The sequence below is a fragment of the Pogona vitticeps genome, chromosome 2 (assembly GCF_051106095.1).
Source record: "Pogona vitticeps strain Pit_001003342236 chromosome 2, PviZW2.1, whole genome shotgun sequence".
In the NCBI taxonomy this organism is placed as follows: domain Eukaryota; kingdom Metazoa; phylum Chordata; class Lepidosauria; order Squamata; family Agamidae; genus Pogona; species Pogona vitticeps.
Window position 1 is genome coordinate 257,952,546 of NC_135784.1, and position 22,615 is coordinate 257,975,160.

Below are 22,615 nucleotides of genomic sequence, written 5' to 3' on the forward strand. Positions count from 1 at the left end.
ATGAGAGACTAATTCTGGATCTACTAGCCTTGTGCCCTTAAGTAGAAAAGAGTGTGTGTTCCAACAGGTATTTGCAAATTAGCTTATTTTTGTTTTATAATTGATCAACCAGGACATAGCATGGCTTTCTTTGGTTGTTTGATGTCTCAGGCACATTATTACAGAAGAATGTGTGCACTCAGAAGAGATGATATTTAAGAGAAGGAAATTTTATTTTGTCTAACATAGGATCTGATTCTTCGTCAGCTGGAGAGTATCCTTTGTGAAACCATTTTCTAGGATAAAATGAGAGGGGTTTTCTGATTTGAGGAATTTTCTGGAGACTTTGCTGCCCTCTAGTGATAAACCAGAAAGTAGGTTAAAAGTTCACAAGGCAATGTTCTGCTAAATTAGAAGTATGGGGAAGAGGTGTGAGAGAAGGAGAGGAAGAGGATTAGTGCTCCTTAATCATTCTCTACTACATCATCATCCCAAAAGTTCCTGTAGATTTTTCCATGGTTAGCATGAACTCTCCACTGCATCAGTGCTATGCACACCACCACCTGAATGTGGTCACAGTGTTTCTATGTTTGGCGTAGATGGGATATCAAAGTAGAAAACAAAGCAAAACCAAATGTTGTTGAAAAATTTGGCCTAAGGGATAGAAATGAAGCAGGAGAATGATTTCCAGAGTTCTGTGAAGCCAGCGATTTATTTATTGCAAATACAGTACATACTTCAGGCAATTGAACAAATGGCTGTACATGTGCGCGTTGCCAGATGGTCAATATAGAAATCAAACGGACTGCACAATTGGAAGCAGGAGGTGGAGAAACTGTATTCTCTCCGCCAAAATGAGAACAGGAGTAAATTGTGGTAATGAAAATGAACTGTTAATATCCAACAATAGTGTAAAGCTCAAAAGGAACGCTTAAAGAATTGTAAAGCCAAAACATAATTTAAATCATATTCCTGATGGATTTAAAGTCCTCATAAGGAACAAATTTGAATTACTGAATTCAATTGACTGAGAACTAGATGAACTGTGGACTGAAACCAGAGATATTATTAGAAAAGAATGCAAAAAGACAAATCCTGTACTAAAAAGAAAAGAAAAACCTAGATGGATTGACAGAAGAAACACTTAAAATTGAAAGGCCTGGAGAGAAGTACAAGGTGACAGAAAGAGTCAGAACCCTGAATGCAGTTTTTCAATGACTGTCAAATAGAAACAAAGACAACAACAACCAAAGCAAAATAAATAGAGAATATCAAAAGGAAGGGGGGGGGAAGAGAAATCTCTTCCAAAAGTGTCATGAAATGGAAGGGGAATTTAAGCCTAGATTAGGAATGCTGAACGACTAACAGGGAAGCATGCTATTTGAGGGGGAGAAATTAAAGAGAATGTGGAAACAGAAGACCTATACAGAAGAAATAAAAAGGTGAAAGACTTCTTTGAAGAGGAATCCTATGACAAAAAAACTGCAGTTCTAGAAAGTGAAGTGAAACCTGCTCTGAAAGCAGAAGTAACTCACCAGGGGCAAGTGGAATACCAATAGAACTATTTGAAGGCACAGACACGGAATCTGACAAAATCCTAACAAAAATATGCAATGAAATACGGAAAACAAAACAATGGTCCACATACTGGAAATGTTCAATATACATTCCAGTCCCCAAGAAAGAAGATGCCAAGGAGTACAGTAAATGTACAGTAGGACCATTGCTTTAATTTCCCATGGAAGCAAAGTGATGCTCAAGGTGTTTCAACAAAGAACTTTATCTTATATGGAGCAAAAAGGGTCTGATGTTGAAGCTGGATTCAAAAAAGGAAGAAGCACTTGAAATCATATTGAAAATATCTGCTGACTATTGGAACACACCAAAGAATTTCAGAAGAAGAACACCTTTGACTAAGTGGATCATGAGAAATGATGGGTTGTTCTGAAAGAAATGGGTGTGCCTCGGCACTTGACTGTTTTGATCTGTATTGTGGACAAGAAGCTACCATTAGTACAGAACATGGAGGGACCGAATGTTTTTTTAAAGGCAAAGGTGTCAGACAAGGGTGCTTTATATCCCATTATATCTGTTCAATCCATATGCACAGCATATCATATGGAAAGCCAGACTAGATTCAGATGAAGGAGGAGTGAAAATTGGTGGAAGAAACATCAATAAGAAATGCTGATGACACCACTTTATTGACAGAAAGCAGTAATGACTTGAAATGACGTTTAGTGAAGGTGAAAAAAAAAACCGGGTGACAAAGCACGACTGCTTTGATTTTCCCCACTCTGAATATCCACCACCAGTGAATTTCAATGGGATGCTTTGCCAATGGGTGTGTGCCCATGTGGTGACAATGATGGGATTTATGGGGAAGCTGTTCCTTACCCCGGGTCCTGCTGAATGCAGTCAGTAACTTTGCTTGCAGAACGGTGTTGTGCTCTCTGTTCATTTCTGTCACGTCATAGGGATGTTCAGATGGATACTTGTGTTGATGGCAAATGGAGCAAATGAAAAAAAAATGGATAGGCTTCCTGGACCTTTAATACTTGTGTGGAGGTATTCCGCCCAGCTAATAAAGATACAGGCACCCTGTCCTCTTTTTCATGTGACCACTATAAGGGGAGTGGGAAGGGACCTAATAACTATGCTCACTATATCCTCTACCAGCTGTGCATTCAGTGACCAGCACCTCTGAGAAAGGCTGTTATTGAAGTTCTAAGAGATTCAAAAAGGACTTGGAGAACTCTGCACACTTAGGTCTGTAATGCACATAGGGCACTAACTCACCAATATGGTTTTCAAGATATGAAAGTCATTCAAAGAATGGTTTCCCACCTCCACCCACACCAAGTGTTTCTGTGGAAGTTGAGGATATGAATCTGGATCTGAACCCTAGTTTGACACTCTGTTCACCACACCACTCTAGCTTTCAAGGCAGCTTCTCGTCTTGCTATTTCCTGTTTAGGCTCCCCCTCACAACACTCACCTTTCTTTCAGCTTTGGTCTTGAGAATCAGTCTCCATCTTGGCATCATTCTTCTGATTCCTAGCTCTTGGAGAGCTTCCTGCTGTTTGCTATCTTCACTAATATATTCTATTCCAGATCTGCCTTTGCTCCAGCCTCTCAGCAAATCAGAACAGAGCAATTTTTTCCATAAGTTTTTTCCAGGACAATAACAGTAACCCTATTCAGGCATTACTATCAATATACTCACCATGCAAACAAGGGGAGCATACTAGTCCTTTCCCCTCCATTGCCTTGAACATGTGGAGGGTGACATGGCTGAACAGTAAAGCATCTGTTTTCATGGAGTAGCTCAACGTAAGGGGAACACTGAATTCTCCCGCAGAGAGCAAAGGCTCTTTCTGTCAAACCCATCACCTTTCTTATGTTCAGTGCAAGAAAAACAGAAACAAAGGAGGACAGCACTGGGGTGTTTCCCTTGCACCAATTCAATTATTAACAACTGAATGGGGTAAAGGTTCCCCTCCTTCATCCCATTGCCAGGTTTCAGTTTCCTAGGCTAGCATGTTTCACCCTCTTGACCTTTGGAAGCTCCTGGGGGGGAGGAACCACAGACAGCCTTCAAAATATAATCATGTGTTGTCAAATCAGTTTCTGACTTATGGCAACCCTTTTTCTCAGAAAGTACTCAGAAATGGTTCCCCATTCCCTTCTTCTGGGGGGGGGGGGATCCAGGAGTTTGCAGCTTGCCCAAGGCCACGCAGGCTGGCTCTACCTGCAACAGGGACAGTGGGGAATCAGACTCCCAACCTCTGGTTCTGGAGCAAGATATCTAAACCATTGAGGTATAATGTTTGTAAACTAGGAGGGAAAAGTTTTGTTTTTTTAAAAATCCAATCCAAAAAATGGAGCACGAAAATATCCAGTTTGAATATTACATTGATGTACCATTATTACAAATATTTAAACTATAATTTCCACTCAAACATACAAGGAATTTCTTGTACTTGTTCAGAAATTGTGGAACCCTTTGCTCTCTGTATTATGTTGTGTTAATTTAGTGGTGAAGTACACAGCTAACATTTCTCTTTTCCCTTCACAGCCATTGCCCGTTCATCCTTTACAACAGCTTCTACATTTCTGTTAGGTTAGAGGGGGGAAAGCCTGTTTGCCAGTTCTGATAAAGATTGGAGGGAGTGGTGGAATCTGAACTTTCTGAACTTTATTTAAAAAAATTAACACTTTCTCTTACACGTCTAGAACATCCAGGGGTGTGTTAAGTGCCCCACTTAAACATTCTCCAAGATTCTAGAAAAAATTATTAACATTTTGCATTAAAAATTAGTTGTAGTTACGCAACTGACTTTCTTCTCTTGACAGTTATAATGCTTTAATCATCCCATTCATCTCCATTCTCCATGCCAGATTCTTCATTATCTGAGACATGCATTGCCTTGTGTCTCTTCTGAATTACATCCTTAAGTGCAGCTACTATTCCTCCATCACTGGGAGATGCTGGTTTGTGAGACATTGGTTTCAGCTGAGTTCTTTGTCTGATCTGGTACCTTAGAGCATCTTGCTTAAAATGAGTTAGTGAATTGTCACTGCTTGCCCTTTTCAGCTGCGCTTCCTTCAGATTTTGGATTAAAATATGTTGAGATGATCTTTTGAGAAGAGAAGGTGCTGGAGATAAAACAACTAAATATCAGCATTGCATGCTTTTGATGTGGGAAAAGGCTCTGTTGGGACATTATTCAGCCCATCCATTGAACTCGGCCCTTGGTAATCTGGTTCCCTTAGTAATCTGGTTCATTTTGCGGTTTGTAAGTGAAACCCAGCTCTGTGGGAGGCACAGAACAAAACAAAGGACAATCAAGTGATTTGGTCAGTAAACCTTTTGTCGTAGCTTCTTTCAACACAGTTTCTACACCCCCTCGTTTCTCAATAGTTCTAAAAATCTTTTTTTGAAGTTCTCTTGTCTTTCAGATGATCCTCGGTTATACCAGCCTCAGCAAATAGCATCTTTAGTTCAGGATCCAGGTAGGTCTGCAAGACAAACCACAGGAAATGGTCCATCAAAAATATGGAACGCTTCACGAATTTGCATGTCATCTTTGCGCAGGGCCCATGATAATCATCTTTGTATTGTTCCAATTTTAGTGTATGTGCTGCCGAAGCGAGCATAGTGGAATCAAGAATGTACAGCTCCACATTCTAAACTTTCTTTCTAGGGTGGTGTGGGATGGGAATTTTATGGGTATATAAATAATATTCATCACTTAGTATAATTATAATGTAGTGGTTTATTGTGTTATAGCAACACACGCTGAGATGCATTCAGTTTTAATTGCCAAAAACATTAAATCTGAACAGAAGATCACACTGTGGCAACCACTGCTAGTATACTTCTGTTGGTAACTTGCACTAGCCCTGCAGAAATATATATCAAATACAGTACATGTTTTTTTGTTTGCAAGGGTTACTAAGGGAAACTGCTGGCTGTATCCAAAACAATTTCTAACCCACTTATCATTATTTAGTCTTTTTGATGCTATTCTGTCTTATCTGTTGATCCCCCATCCCATCCTGAACCTGATTTAGATATTTTTTAAATATATGTTTGCCCTTCTGGATGAAAAGGGAGTGTCTAGATAATGAATTTTTGCAGTTTTCCCAACTTCTTTGTGGAAGATGTGAGCTAGAAAAAATTCATATGAAGCATTGGGAGAATATTACTCTGAGGATGTTCTTGTCTTGGAAAGATGCTGGATTGGATTTTGTTCATTTCCACAATCCAAGATTTGATCTGTATAGGGAGCAATTGCAAAAAAGAGGCTGATTACACTGAGAGGATTGTATGATAGGAGATTTCAGTGCCTGCAACTTGTTATTGTGGAATGTGTTGCTGGGCAGACACTACTGAAATGTGGGCCAATGTATGTGCTGAGCCATGGAGGCTAGGGCTGTTGGAAACAAGTCTTGAGCTGGCAGTTTTTGACTTGGGAAGGGAAGAAAGAACTAACACTCAGGCAGCTGGCTTCTGCACAAGTTGGAACTCATCGCTGAGTGGAGGTAAATTAGGGTCATAGAAGCAATACGCTGCTTACTTAAACAGAGATTAATTGCAGAAATCCTAGAAAAACAAAGCTTACTCTCATGGGTGGGTAGCTAGGTAGGTACTGTAGGTAACAACAAAATAAAACAGACATTGAATGTTTCAATTTAATGTTATTGAATTATTGATTTCTATTTTTAATAAATATGTTTGTGCCTCCTTTAGAAGTGTTATGTTTTTGACCTTTGGAATATACATTAGGGAAGAATATACGTGGCAGCCTTTGGAAAGTGCTCAGAAATTTCAGTGGGAACAAAATGCTACAGCCAGATTGTTAACTAGGGGTAGTTAAAGACCACCACTAGTTGGACAGTGTTACTTAGCCTGTGGTGTAGATGTTGTATTTTTAGGGGGGGGTTAGTGGGTGGGGAGTGTTTGGGGATTTTTTAATGTGAGTGCATGTGGGTCTAGTCTCTGGGTATCTGTGTGAATTTTGTTGTATGTATATACTATGCATAGACTTACAATGACAATAAATTATTTGAATTTGAATTGATACAAGGATCTTGTAACCCCTTTATTATAGCAGTTATGTTGGCTTCCAGTCTGCTTCCGGGTTCAAAGTTTTGATTTTAATCTATAAAGCCTTAAACGGCTTGAGTCCAAGCGATCTCAAAGGCTGTATTTCCCTTCATGAGTCTGGCTGGGTATTTAGATCATCAGAGGAGGCCTTTGTCCACCCTCCTCACAGGTACGCTTGTAGCTGCTCCCAGACTCTGGAACACCACAGAAGGCCAGGCTGTCCTTCTGCAAGCTAGCAAAGACCTTGCTCTTCCGGCAGGCTTTTCCTTAACAACCAGCTGTGGAGGAGAGGTTTTAAAACAAGATGGTTTGCATTTTGTTGCTTCTGAATTTGTTTTAGTAATGCTTACATATCATATATAATATAATGTTATCAATTTGTTTAACGTTTGAATAATTCACTTAATAGTGAATTAATTTTAATATTGTCTTTTACTGATGCAAGCCACCTTGGGTCCTTTTGCAGAAGAAAGGTGGGGTAAACAAACAAACAAACAAACAAATAGTGGAAACCTAATAGGATCCATGTTAGGCCAGATTAGAGGTAAAAAAGTGGTGCATCATGACAACCTGAACGGTACACTCTTGCATCTTCTTCCCATTTGTCCCTCTCACATTCCTGCGACTGCAGAACTCAAATGCAACAATGAGCTGTGCCTTCTAGCATGTGCTGTAAAGCTTGTGATATTAGCTTAAGTCCTACATTTCCAAACTCCTCCTAGTGAGCTATTATGTAACCCAAGCACATATTTACTGAACATCTGTGATGATGCTATGGCACAATTCCTGAAATGTTTTAGGATCATTCAGTACAGTGGCAAAATGCCACTTTCTCCAGTGTTGTCTGGGGGTGGAACAGAAGCACGTTAGGAAGGAAGCTTTGCAATTAGTGGGGCCACGTGTCTTCTTTCCGAGATGGCAACCAGCTATTTGAAGCAATGCTAAAGGACAATTCTCTTTTCAGAAGTGTCTTCCATTTGAAAGGCTATCTAGTTCACTGGTTCTTAACCTTGGGTTACTCGGGAGTTTTGGACTGCAACTCCCAGAAGCGTTCACCACCTGCTGTGCTGACTGGGGTTTCTGGGAGTTGCAGTTCAAAAGCATCTGAGTAACAAAGGTTAAGAACCACTGATCTAGTTGTTTCTTATTTAAAGAAACCATGAAGTTTGGGGTGCATGGAGGCAGAGGCAGCATCTCACCTGCTTGGTTTTTTCTACAGATCAACACCATGCCACAGACTAGCTGAGCCCAAAGAAACTGAGCAAGCTGTGCATCTGGCAGCCTTGCTATGGTTGGTATTGGTGCTCTTGGTACAGCTTCCAAAGTGAAAAAAAAAATGTCTGGCACAGCTTACAAAGACTTAGCTAAGGCTTCTTTGTTTATTCAATGAACATCCATGCAGTTGGATTAATCAGATGTCTGGTCTGCTGACAGTCTGAATTCCAGTGCTCCAGCTCCAGTGAGTCTCCCTTCTTATTGCTTGTTCCTGATCACATATATGATGTATGCGTATGCACATGTTGCTGAGACAGCAGTATTGCATTTTCAACCATTTCAGGATCAAAATCAGAGAGTAGATGGTAAGTCTCTCTTTGATGTCACAGGGGCAGGGCAGGTAAGTATTGGTGGGGAGTAGGAGCTGGTTCCGATCCAGCTGTTTTTGCAAATGGACACTTGGGCAATCCAGGAAAACAGACTCAGGGTCTGTGTAAACTCTGGCTAAGTAGATAATGTGACAACCTAGAGCTAAACAGGGCATAACAGTTTTGGGCAGCCAAGCAAGTGGCAGCAGTTGCCCAGTAGTTGCAGAACATATTATGCACGTTTGCCTACTGCACACAGTATGGCATGTGTGGGTGTGTATGTGTGGGTCCCAGGTCCTGTGCCAGGGCTTGTGAAAGACTCACTACCAGCCCCTTGAAACTTCTTCCCCAGGCCCTGAATCACTCCTGCCATGGTTTGTGCAGAAGTCTGAAATCGTGTTGTTGGCTCACTGGTGCTTGCCTTGCTCCAGGTAAATGGCACAGCCACGAGCCCAAATGCTACCAGTTTTCTCCACAGTCCTTTCTTTTGGGTTTTTGTACACACATGCACAATATACACATACTCTTTTATGAGTCTTTTTCCTTTTCCACAAACCCAAGAGTTGAATTCATTAGTAAATATTTAAACTGTGCTAATATTAAACAATTAACAGGCGATCATATCCAGTATTCTTAATCAGCCAATTTCAACAGAAGAGTTTCAAGCTGTTATAAAACTAAACTAAATTTAAAAAAAAAACATACAGCTGTAGGAATAGATGGATTTGGAAGTACCTTCTATAATGTGTATTTGGAGCAATGAGATTCACATAATGCTCCCCTTACTTAATAGTATTATGGGTGGGTTTGTTGTTCCACAATCCTGGATAATTTTTATTGATTTTCATTTTTAGCCCACCTTTCTCCTAGCTAAAGAGCAAGGAGGCTCACAAATTATTTAAAAAAACAGACTTAGAACACAATAAATTGACCTGTTGCTGGAAGAGCAAGAAGGAAGAAGCCAACGTAGCCACCAAAAGGAGAGCATTCCACAACCTGGGACCAGCCACAGAGAAGGCCCTCCCTCCTGTTCTCTCCTGGAGACAACAGTACCTGACAGGGTGTCAGGACTGAGAAAAGGGTCTCCTTTGAAGATCTTAGAGATGAGAAGGCTTATATGAGGAGATAAGGTCCTTCCGAAAGCCTGGGTCCAAGCCATATAGGTCATTACAAGTCATAACCAACACAGATTGGCAACACAGCTATTGCAACAGGTGAGTTACATGCTGTTTGTAGCCAGCCCCAGTCAGCAGCCTAGCTGTGGCATTTCTGAACCATTATCCAAGGCAGTCTCATGCAGAACATGTGTAACGGAAAAATGGGCTACAGGAAATCATAAGATCTGCTGGAAGAAAAGCCAAATTGAAGTAAACACTTGAATTGTCCTCTTTCACTGGAATTAACCAGCATATATTTCAAAGGAGAAAGGTCCATGGCTCTCCTGTTTATTTCAGGAATGATTCAAAGCAGACTTTGAAATGTACAGTATGTAAACCTCTGGGGGGGAAGTTCCTTCCTGCACAGAGCGAATGGCAAATGGCACTATGGGATTCTATTAAGGAAGCTATCCATTAACCGGGAGACACTTCAAAGTATTAGCAGTAATGGCAGGATACTTCAAGCATCTGTAATGCCAGGCTTTTTTTTTTGTCTATAAAGAAGCCTGGGAGATGAAGAAGGAGAGAAAACACAGCACATCCTCAAGTCAGGAATCAATGCCATCTCTCTGGAATGGAATGGGTCTGCCTACATGAGAGCAGACCTTGTTCAAGTAACAGCTTGGGTGAGGAATAAGTAACAGCTAGCTTATAGGTGAAGAGTCGAACACAACTTAATGACTAAACAACAAAAGCTTATATGCAGAATATGGTCTGAAGCTCAACATAAAAAAAACCTAAGATATCCCAGCACCTCCTTCCATAGATGCACAGGAGTCAGTGGAGGAAATAGAGGGCATGAGCACACAGGCCTAGAACACTGCAGTCGAGTGTGAGATCATTCCCAGGGATCCCACAACACAGTGTCTAGATCCTGACCCTGACCCTATCCCAAGCTAGACCATTTCAGTCCACCAGCAGGGCTACTACTTTTTTACAACCAGGCTGGAGCAATTTCCCAATGAGCAGAAGGGTTGCTTTTGGGGAGATTGCTCCTATTAAAGAAACCCTTCTAGATGTGTACCTCTTTCCTGCCATCTGATTAGCACATATAATAAATTTAAACCATAGGCTATAAAACGTATTTTCTATTTGAAGATTGTGAGGGTTTTTGTGTTTTCCCCCTCCCCCAGTTGATTTCTTGGTTTTTACATCAGGCTGATAGCCCACACTTGTGCTTTCCATTATTGGAGGAGATTTGCTGTTGGTTCTTCTAGTTCTTGACAATTTCTAATTTTGCAATTGCCCAATAAAAATGAGATCTTTATATACTGTAGTAAACTTCCATCATTTCTTTGGTAAATTGATAGCAATGCTAATACAGTACTGAAGATATCAATATAGTCTGACCTGTACTTCATTCAGCTTCTGCAAATACCTCTTCCCGCCACATTTTAACCATTAGGCACTCCTAATGTCTCAATATGTTCCTATTTGTTTTTGGACATTTGGTTTTGTTGTTTCAGAAGGAGGAGTTTCTCATAAAACCAAAATGGACAAATGCAGGATTGCCCAAGTGCCATTTGTGTTTCTAGGACTTTGACAAGAATTTTGTTCAGATTTGTTTCTGGAAAATGAGCAAGAAAAACCAAATCACTTTTCACAGTTTCCTAAAGATGGGCTAAATGAACATGAGCGTGAAAGGCGTTCACCTCAACTAGAAACAGCCTATCAATAATTCCTTGGTGGGAAGTCTTCTACAGAAGAGGTCCACCAGCTGAGAAAGTAATCCCATTGCCAGATCCACAAGAGCCTCTCAGTGCGATACTTTCCAGTGGTGCTATTTTCCTTTTGTAGTTTGAACATTACTCACACAACATTCTCAACATGAATTATCCTTTTATCTATGAGTCCTCAAGCTTTAGTCTGCTAACCCTTTGTGCAACAGAGAGGGTGTCTGAGGAAACTGCTTACTATTCTGTCTCATCCTTACTCATTGCTCCAGGGACCTTGTCTTCGAAATGTCCATTTGAGCATTCTAGGCTTTTCCCCCCCTTTGTGATGACTGCAGGAAGCAACCCAGTGCTCCAAATGAAATATAACCAAGACATAACAATATTATATTGCAGGAGTGAACAACTTCAGCAGGTCTGGGAGTTAGTTTTGACCCTTCCCCCAGACCAGCTACAAGCCCTTCCTGTGTCATTGGATGCGGGCAAACTCTATCACTGAATTTCAGTGGAAAATTGGGAAAACCTATTAAAATGTATGAGAAATACTTGATTTAGGCTTCCAGTACACCGGCCAGCTGAACTGCTGCGATTTAATTTGCAGCCTGTATTTCAGTTGAATTCGCAGTTATTTATCACACGGGGGCTACAGATTGATTCAGGAGTTCAGTGTTCACACTGGATGCACTGTGATTCACATTTCAGCCCACAGCCCCCCTTTCTTTTCTTTCCTCTGGACCCACCTCTGCTGATCCTTTAATGATTCACTATTAAGTCATTTGGTTTTGAAAGGGTTCTGCAGTGTTCCAGGCAGTGTTTCAAAGTTCTTCTTAAAATGTACAGAAATACCACATACCAAAGAAATGTCTTTAATTTCATCTGTGTTGTTTCTGGTTTTTTTTTTATACTTTTTATTTTTAAAAATTCTCATCTGGAAGTGATGTAGCACTAAACGAATATATAAATATGCGTGGTGAGGTGATAAAGTGATCTAGTGCTAATCTCATATCTGTAAACATTTTTTAAAAATCAGATGATCAGAGGGAAAGAATGTGGGAATAGGTGTTCCTGTACTCCTGAACATCACACCTAAACTGCCTACATCACTGAAACACTACCCACAGACACCTCCCCATCTTTACAAGAACAAATCAGCTGATCATACGGGGAAAAGTCTGTTTGAATCACTTTGGCTTGAAAAAAACAGAAGCCCTCAGCAGCAGAGGAAAAAAGACATGGGGGGGGGGACAAAAAGGGTGGGGCTCATTTGAACTGGCCTTTGTGTCATGAGACTGGGAAAAAACAAACTTCAAATTAACCCATACAATAACCACAGCAAATCCCATTGTGTAGTCACAGCTTTAAGTGTTTTTTTTTTCAGAATCTTTCTCAATTTCATCTGAAATATGAGAAAACTGATTTAAATTAAGCATTTTCTTCTTGTTTTAATGGCTTTTAGCAGAGATTAAACTGGGCATTTGCTAACAGGAATGGGCAATTTAATTCAATTTTTTAAAATTAAACCAGAGTCACTGGCTCAATTTCTGTATGGAATTTTGTGTGGATTTGTTACATCAGCAGCAGGAACAATAACAGGTGAAGCTTCTGATTAAGTAAAGCTAGTGCTATCTGAAATGAAGTCCACCACTATTCTGTCTGAAATGCTACCAAACTGGGTTTTGTCATGAGGATAAAATGGTGAGAATAGCCATAATTGTGCACATGATCTTAGGGTCATTGGAAGAAAAGTGGGATATAGGTGTTAACAATAAAATTATGGAGGCCACTGCAGTAGTAAAAGATATATATCTTTCTGTCCCAATTTCTATTAAATAACAAAGCCACCAATACCAAATATATATATACTGCTTGATTTAGGAGTTGATCTTTGGAGGATGATGTGGAAAACCTATTTGGGTATTGGACTGGGGTTTGACAGATCCAGATTCAAGAGCCATGACGCATACTTGAACCATATGAATGCACTGGGAAACACGGGTATTTTGAATGCAAGGTTGAGCAAACGTCCAGAATAAATTCATGTCAATCCCTTCCCAAATACAGTAGGGTGCATAATATCAGAGCTCGGAAAATCTTCATAAAAAAAACTAGCTTCCATAGTTGCCTACATAGTGTTCATTCCTATGACTTCATTGCATTTTCTGCAAATAGAGATCAGCTACTTGAAAACCAGTAAGGGACCGAGTGTTCCCATGTTTGCAATATTTATAAAGAGCCTTTGGTTGACACACATATAAAATAATACTTTTCTTAACTATTGTTAATGAGCCATATCCCTCCTCCCACAATTCTACTTTAGCTAAGAAGGGCATGGCAAGAGTTAGTATAGCTACAACAACATCCAACTTCCCATAGAAGAGGAGGAAGAAGAGTACAGCGCTGGGGGCGCTGTAGAAAAACACAGCATTGTAGAGTACAGCATTACTCTACAATGTAAGGTAGAGAGCCCACTACTCACTCCTCCTGCAAATTAAAAACATCATTTCAAAAATAATTTTAAAAATATATTCCAAGTTGTTTTTTTAATCAGTCCTCAAAGTATGATAATGTACATTTGGAGCTATTAAAATAATTAAAGAATGCTGTATATGGTTTCAAATTATGAAGCACTGCAGAGTTGTTACTTCTTAGTCAGGGCCAAGCTAAGTTATTTTGCCACCTGCTCCTAAGTCCAAATGCTATGATACATGATGACACTGCTGCCTAAGTCCAAATGCATATTACACAAAAATCTTTCGGCTACAGTCCTGTTGGCAGGCACCCACCATCTAAGTTATTACACAGAAAGGCATGTGATGTGGCATGAATTTGTTTGCTTGGACCAGAAGTGCCTTTCCTCAGCTTAGGCTGGCATGCCAGCTGCATCCATTCCTAGAGAGAAGATTTCGATCATGTTGTTGACCTATGCCTTAGTTACATCATAATTTGATTATTGCAATGTTGTGGCTGCCCTTGGAAAGTATCTACAAATCTTAGCTGGCCCTGAATAGAACAACTGAAGTTTTGACTGCACATGGGGGTGGGGGAGAGCATGTGGTTATCCTTTCCCAACAGCTTCACTGGATTTTGGTCCATTTCCAAGTGCTGGTGATTTCCTTTACAATCCTAATAAATTCAGGGCTCTGATGTTTAAACCAATGGTTCTCAACCTTCTATTTTTTATGCTCTTCCGGTCACTTGATAAAGAGCTTGAGTCCACCCAAGTAGAAACAGGAAGGCATTCTGTTATTATATTTTTCATTATGGTAATTTGGTGGGCAGGGGTACAGGGGGATTTGGAGAAACACCTGAGTGTCTGATATTACTTCTAGCATGGTAAAAGATCACAAATGGACAATCTGTGGCAGGTAAAGTTGGCTCAGCACATTTGCAAGAAGACATGGGGACTAGCAGAATGGACTTTTAGTAACTGTTATGAAATCAATACACATGACCACTGATAGAAAACTACTGGTTTAAAGGGTTATCTTCTTTGTTTTCCTGCTTACTGAAGTCCACTGGGGAGGTTCCTCTCTGAGACCCGCTTGCCACTGAGGAGTGATTGAAAAGGACATGAGAAGGTGACTTCTCCGCGGCTACAACTGCAGTAGACTGCAGCGTGCTAGACCCCATCAAAACATGGCAATACTGCCTCCACACTCTCTAGGGGGCTCATGAGGGATTTCTGAGGCAGTTTTTAAAAAGTTAACATTTTGAGGGGTTCCAGGAATGACTAGGGAGCACTTGGACCCCTGGGGGGTTGCATGAGGTGCATAGGCCATACTAACCTCACCCCTGATTTAAACTAAAGGGCGAAAAACAGAATTTTGGAAGAGAATGTAAGGAGGGAAATAAATCTTGGTTATATGTTGCTTTCATCTATGAAAGATTGAATAGACGCAAGCATTAATTATTCACTCTTAGCAATTAGCTTTTAAGGAAATAGAGGCCATCCAAAATGTTTCTTGTTCTAAAGCATGAAGAGAAATCTTTAACAGTCATTGCATATATGTGTGATTGCATTCTTGGAGCCAACAGAAAGAGGGAGGAGAAGGGAGTGCCTGTTATTACATCCTGCACATCTGGTTTATTCCTTCTCAGCAGCTGCACTGACTTGGATATCAATGCATTCTTATATTATTTCTTTGGATTTGGGACATATAAAATATACGGAAAGCGCTCTTCTTTGGCAGATTTCGGAATATTTGTCCCTGAACTATTCCTTAGCACATCTGATTAAAATAAGCAAGCAAACAAAACTGCCTTGATGCCTGTTTGGATATGAATTTTTATATTTTCATTAAAATGTGCAGTTACTGTGCTATTTGGATGCTCTTCCATACATTGGCAAAAGCGAGAAGAAGAAAAGGAGGAAGAGGAGGAGGAGGAGGAAGCAAAATACTTCAGCACTTTAAAAATTATTGTAGTACTAACAGATTTATTTTAGTGTGAGCTTTCATCAACCAATATACTTTAGGTACAAGGAGTGTTAATAACTTCTATATATGCAGACATAACTCTATGACCAGGTGAGATACAGAAAACCAAGTGACAATGGTTTGTTAACAGATTAATGCAGCCTATCAAGCTGTGTATTACCTGAATCAACATATATATATATACCTGAATCAATTATATACAGTATATATAATTGTTCCATGCATTTTTTGTGATCAGAATATCCACAAAAATGCATGGAACAATTTCTAAATATGTAATTGTGTTAAGTCTGTTTCAGTATCCTGGCAAAATTAAAGGTGGCAGGGTGAGGGGAGAGAAAAGAGATAGAGTTTTATACTTATAAGCCACCTAGTGATGTTACAGGTTCTATATTTTGACCCTATATATATCAGCACAACGCCAAAGCCAATGTATGCTAAATTGTATCTAGGATATTCTGCTGACAATGCAAAGGATTTTCCTTTCCTATCCAAAGATGATCAGAATATCCACAAAAAAGCATGGAACAATTATATATATGGTTAAAAACAAACCATGAACACAACGCCAAAGCCAATGTATGCTAAATATATATATCAGTGGTGGAATTCTTAGTAGTTGCCCATGATCAAGCATGAAGCTATGGATGATACTACCTTCTTTGCATCATGCACCCCAAATTAGAGGAAACAGAGCCAGCCAAAGACCTGAGTTATTTACAGCCAAAAAAGGCTGCATCTTAAATAAGAAAAGCCAAAAAAGGCACCTGCCCATGTTCTGGTGCACAGTACCAGCATCAGATCTCATAGCTGCCTCCTCTCTTCATTGCTGCCTTCATTGCTTCTGTTGCCACTCAGCCTCTCAGAGTTCTTGAGGGAGTTGGCGTGCCCTAAGTGCCTGGCTTTCCTCTGAGGAAGGCACCACAGGCAGGGTGTCCATGGAGATCAAAAGGCCATATCCTGAAGAACCCCTACCCACAATGCCTTGTTCCTTGAACCCCTCAGAACACAATGTATTGAGTGTGGCCAGTTTTGGACTGAGGCATTCTCTTCATTTCTCTGCTGCAACACTATTGCAACAAGGAAACAACAGCTTACCGCTCTAGACCCCCACCTAAACCTGCACTTCAGAGCTGGGCTGGATGCTGCCCAGGGCTGATACTTCCCTAAGGTTGCGAACGGTCAACCAAGTTATTTGGAGCAGTGGTAGGAGGTAGTTCTAGTGTCAGTGCTAGTGTCACATTTCATTTCTGGAATTGTGGTCGAATTGCTGCTGCTTCTTCTGCAACTGCAACTTTCCTAAGACCTGGCAATGCTAGCTGGGAGATTCTGAAAGTTGTAATTCAAAAGCACCTTTTCTAAACTCTGATCATCACTGTTACTCATGGCAGCTAAGCTGGACCCCAATGTTTAGAGGAAGTACACTCAATTACCAGATATTGAGGAAGGGAAACAGGAGAAGACTATTTGCTATCATATCCACTGTATCAGTGGATGCAGGAGAACGGGCTGAGACTGAACCCGGACAAGACAGAAGTTCTGAGGATGGGTGGCCCTGTGGATGGTGGTTTGGGAAACTCCCTCATGTTTTGGGGGGTGGCCCTGGCCGCGAAGAGTGGGGTCCGCAGCCTGGGGGTACACCTGGACCCGATGCTCACCATGGAAACGCAGGTGGCATCGGTAGTCCGCACTGCCTTTTTCCACCTTTGGCGGATTGCCTGGATGCGACGTTACCTAGACACGGGGGCGCTCACTACCTTAGTACATGCGCTCGTAATTTCTAGATTAGACTACTGTAAAGCGCTCTACGTGGGGCTTCCTTTGAAGCTGATCCGGAAACTTCAAGTGGTGCAGAATGCGGCAGCCAGACTCCTTACTGGAGTGAGAAAATACCAACATATCTCTCCTACTCTGGCCATGCTGCACTGGCTGCCCATCCATTTCCGCATTAACTTCAAAGTGTTAATGCTTACATATAAAGCCCTATACGGTTTAGGACCTTGATACTTGATGGAATGCTTACTCCCAACTAGTTCTACCCGTGTCACCTGCACGAGCCAGGAGGTGAGGCTGAGGAGCCTGACGCCGAGGGAAGCCCAGAAGGAAAGAACTAGAAACTGGACCTTCTCGGCGGTGGCTCCTCGCCTTTGGAATAATCTACCTCCGGAGATTCGCGCTGCACCCTCGCTGGGTACTTTTAAGAACCAACTAAAATGTGGATGTATAGGCAGGCCTTCCCTTCCAGTTAATTCCTGTCCTCTTTCCTTTTCCCCCTTCTTTATTTGATTTATTTTGTATTTTTCCCATCTTGCAGAATCATTTAATTAATTAATTGTTATAAATTTTTCTTGAACTTGTTATCCTTTATGTTGTAAGGCACCTAGAGTGGTCGAAATGACTAGACAGGCGGGGTATAAATAAATAAATAAATAAATAAATAAATAAATAAATAAATAAATAAATAAATAAATATTCTGTTTTGGAATTTCCAAAAGCCAGCTGTTAGTTTGGCATCATAAATAAGAATCAAAGAATTAGTTTGACACTTTTATAATAATAGGGTATTCTTATAATATTGGGTGTTTGTAATGGTTTTAATGTTTTTCTAAAGTTTTAATATTGTTGTACGCTGCTCAGAGACCATTGGTAATGGTGCGGCTAAAAAATATTGTAAATAAATTAAAAAATAAATATATCTTGTCTTTCGTTCAAGAAGCTGAAAATGACACCCATGTTTTTTCTTCTTCAACAGTTGATTCTCACAACAATCCTGCAAGGGGATGAAGTCTTCTCCATGGAGGATGTGAGCTGGCACCCAGGAACAACAAAATGGCTTCCCCTTGCCTCAGACAGCAAAATGGGCCAGTGCAGAGAGTGTGCAGGGAGCAGCACAATTGCACCAGTAGGGCTAGCAATATGAGCAATATGAGATGGGTTTTTTTGACCTCCCTCCCTCATGCTATGAAAGGAAATACAACTATCTTAGAAGGCTCGTCTTCTTACAATGTGTCATTGCAGATGTTTTTCCTCTTCATCTGCTTAAAAGCCCATTGCAAGCTGAAGAAGGTCTGGTTTATATATGAAGCACATTGAGATGATGATGGTCTGGGGGCCAGAGAATTGATCATACCACTTCAAATTGCTGGCATGAGACTATGCATTTCAATATTCTCCTGTGTAAAATTATTCCTCTAAATGAGTACAACAAAGAGCAACTCTCAACAGAAACAGCATGCATTCAAAAGTGTCCTCCCCCTTTGCCGGCTAAAGTAATAGACTCCCCCCTTCTCCCTCGTTCTCTTCTAGAGCAGGCAGGCGGCAACCGTAGACCAAGTGAGACCTGCTGCCTTAGTAAACTGACTTGTGGTGTCATGGAAGGGCAGAAACTCCACACAGAATACATTACATTTATTCAGTGTATTAATAGGTGTATTGATATATTAATAAATGGATTGACGGAGGTGCTTGTGGGATTTTATTCCTAAACTTCCAAAATATCTTGAAAATCTTGGGTAATGTACATTTTGATTTGTGTGGGAAGTGTCATTTGCTATTCTCCCAAGGAAGCAACATGACTTGAGCTAGATTCAGCATCTGTGCAGTGCTTTGTTATTTTTAATCCCAAGGGAGTATTGTCTGATAATGTTCACAAGTACTGTGCTGGACTCAAATGTCCGGCTGCATTTGAGTGGTCACCCATTCTTTTGGCATGCTTCCCACAGCTACAGAAGACCCATTCTATACAAGCGGTTTCCCACAATTGCACTATACCAGTTTTGCACTAGCGACAACAAAAGAAACTGGCAATGGACTTTCATAAGTGATTTTCCCTTTCCTCTATTTTTTAAAAATCTGAACAATAACCTTTGGGAACATTCCAAATCATTAGATACACACTGAAATGGCCAGCTACTTTAGAATCATGCATAACAAGCATCAAAAATAGCCATTTGGAACATGATTTCCAGCTGTGTTTTCGCAGCTTTCACAGCTGAGGAAACTCACATTCAGCGGGGGAACAAAGTGTGTGCGTTAAATTCAGCAGCACAGCGTTAAGGGCCCTTTGTCTTAGATTTTTACAATTCTTACAGTGCTTTAAGAAAAGAGTCTGTACTGTATATTGTATTATGCCTACATATGGGAGTCTAAGATAAAACACTTGGATCAGTTGGCTTTTAGTCCCCTATCCTTGGAAAAGTTACTTTTTTGTACTATAACTGGTTGAGATATTTGGGAGATTGTAATCCCCCCAAATAATCTTTCCAGTCTCTATCCCAAGCATGCAACTGCAAAAGCATATTGAATGATCAGGCTCTGGCCGTGGTGGCCCTACCTTTTTGGGGCCTTGAAGCTTGAGTTGTTATGAGGGGCCCTCTGCAAACAGCAAGAAGCTCTTGGTAACCACTGTTGTTTTCTTCAGCGGGGTTGTTCCACAACAGATCATCGTAATTTTTTTAAAAAAAACAGAGACTAAAACAGCTTCTGGGGCCCCTCTGGGATAAGGAGCCTTGAAGCTTCAGCTTTATTAATTTCATAGTAGATCCTTTTCTGGGCTCTGGTATTCATCATAGGAAAGTTTATCTTCTGACCGCTATTATAACAATCCTATCCCTTTCTGGATAGCGCAGCTCTAAATATTCAATCTTGTATTCATCAAGTTTCGGTTACCAATCTCTTTGATGTTACTGAGATAATAAAGTCTCTGAACGTTGTTGATGTAGTATTTCCTGTGTTGGCTACTCCGGAGATGGTTAGATTCCATAACTGTATTCAAATGACAGGACCCTTTCCCGTCATGACGACGGGAAGAGAGAGAGGGAAATAGAGGGGTCACATAAGAGCTCAAAAGGATTAAACCTTGAACTTTTTCACTTGTACATTGTATTGCTACTGTCACAATGTACATCAATGGAGTCTTGCCATAATATTTTTTAAAGACCAGCATCTTTATGGCAAATTTTAGAAGAGTCTGGTATAAGAAACAGATAAACCTGTGTGGAAGAACTCTGTCATTTTTAAGAAGGAGCATGACTTATTTTGTGAGCCGCCCAGAGTAGACTATGTCTAAATGGGCAGCATATAAGCTCAATAAAATAAATAGATAAATTATTAAGATTGCATTCTGCAGCATACTGAACTTAATGATTACTCTGACCCTGACTTGGCTACTTTTACAATCACAAGACGAAATGTGAAATCTTTGCATTAGCAATAAAATTCCAAGTTTGTAGGCTGTGGCTAATTGCTGATATGTGAAGATACTTAAGAGACTGTAGACTTCTGCAATTCTGGGATTTTTACAGGACTTTCAAGGAAACAAAGAGCTACATATTTTCAGCTTCTTCCATGACCTGTTTGAGCTAGGAGGTGTCACCTCAAACAGATGAAAACCAGGAAATAAATTGAATTATTTTAATTGAATGTTGCAGTTATATGTGTATTCATATCAGCCTAAAGACATCTGCAGAGTGACAATCCTATACATACTGACCTGGAAGTAAGTTCTGTTGAACACAGTAGGGTTCTCTGAGTAAACATACACATCCTGCAAAGAATTACAGCTTAACTGATACCTGTATCACTTTTGGCGAAATGTATTGTAGCTTCTCAAGAAATAACAATATTAATAACTGAGTCTCTCAACAAGCATTGAGGCAGGTCATGAAAACTTAAATAGAAAGCCAGGTCATGAAAACTTTCAGCTAGGCTCTCTCCAGGTGAGCCACATTTAGGTGTCTGTAGGTGTGGGTCACTCAAGTAGAACTCCCAGAATGGAAAATTATAGGTGCCAAATTCCAAAAACCCCCCAAATGCTACTACTGTATCCCTATCGATCACTGTTTCTGAAAGCTGGGTCAGGCCTCATTCCTTCTGTATTACAGATTTACAAGCAGAATCATAACTAGAAATTTTTGCTTCCCAGGGCCATGTGCACTGTCTCCTAGCCCTGAGATATGGGCAAGAGACTCAGCCAAGAATGTGGTGCTCCCCAAATTTAAAAAAAAAGTGTATGCTTTTTTTAAAAAGGGGGGGGGAGAGAATGGGGTGTGACACTAGCATTTATTTCCCTAGCACTCGCCAGAAGATTCACCTTCAGATTTCAGTTCTCTCTTACTGTTGTTGTCTTGAGGCAAAGCCCCAGTTACAGCCCTGGATTAAAAAATTTCTGAAGAACTGCAGTGTAACTTTTCCAAGGAATGTAGAAAAAAGCAACATTGTCTTCATTTGCGGCTGTGTACAGAACAGAGGGAGTTCCTGGGAAGGGGTAGGAGGGCAGAAGGAAAAGTCTTGTTAACTTCCCTTTGCCTTATATCAAGATCCTGCCAAACTTTCCCCTTCCACTGCAGGGGCCTGAGGGAAACGATGGAGGAGCTGCACGCTGAGCAATGTAACATGTGGTTTGGCTTTATGAGTAGCCATACAGGCACTTCTTGTATTTGTCCATTGCTCGGAGTTGGACATGACTTAAGGACTAAACAACAACACTTCCCTTCTTGTCCTTAACTTAACTTACATGTTTGCCTCTGGCTTTGCCTGTCAATGGTTTACAGGTCTAATGTCTTGACTTGCCATGCTTCATACCCTGCTTAGCAGTGTCGCACTCAGAATGGCTGAGAAGCTAGGGGTTATACTGCTGTTTGCTGATGAACCCCACCAGTCCCTTATCTTCACACTTGTGTCTTAGGCTTAGTGGGGTTACTTAGATATTGGACAATTTTTAAATGATTATGGAGAAATTAAATCAATGCAGCATTTCTTTACATGCAATATATGCCATACTATGTGTAAAAAATATTTAAGACATGAAGTACCCCACTTCTTGTCAAAAATAGTCTAATCATTTTAATACTTTAATTTGTTTGAATTTTATTTATGTTTCGTATACATAATTTTAAATTGTGCAATGGTCTGATATTAAAAAAAGATTTATTTTAAAATGCACGGAGGATAATAATATTCCAAATAATTTTTGATAGTATAGAAATTTAATTAATGCGATATGCTACTTCAAACAAACATAGCCATAAGAACATAAGAACACAAGAAGAGCCCTGCTGGATCAGGCCAAGGGCCTATCTAGTCCAGCTCCCTGTAGCTCACAGTGGCCCTACCAAATGCCTTTGGGAGCCCACAAGACAACTAGATACCTGTCTCCTGATCCCACTCCCCTGCA

General features: G+C 40.5%; 1 long non-coding RNA gene and 1 other non-coding gene across 2 annotated transcripts; both read right to left on the reverse strand.

Moving 5' to 3' along the window:
* Positions 1-208: 208 nt before the first annotated feature.
* Positions 209-21,772, reverse strand: LOC144587017 (uncharacterized). The gene is made up of 2 exons (XR_013542146.1): positions 19,775-21,772; positions 209-5,001 (listed from the first exon to the last, which is right to left on the reverse strand). It is a non-coding gene; the product is annotated as an uncharacterized LOC144587017 (long non-coding RNA).
* Positions 5,033-5,139, reverse strand: LOC140705261 (U6 spliceosomal RNA). The gene has a single exon (XR_012084691.2). It is a non-coding gene; the product is annotated as a U6 spliceosomal RNA (small nuclear RNA).
* Positions 21,773-22,615: the final 843 nt, after the last annotated feature.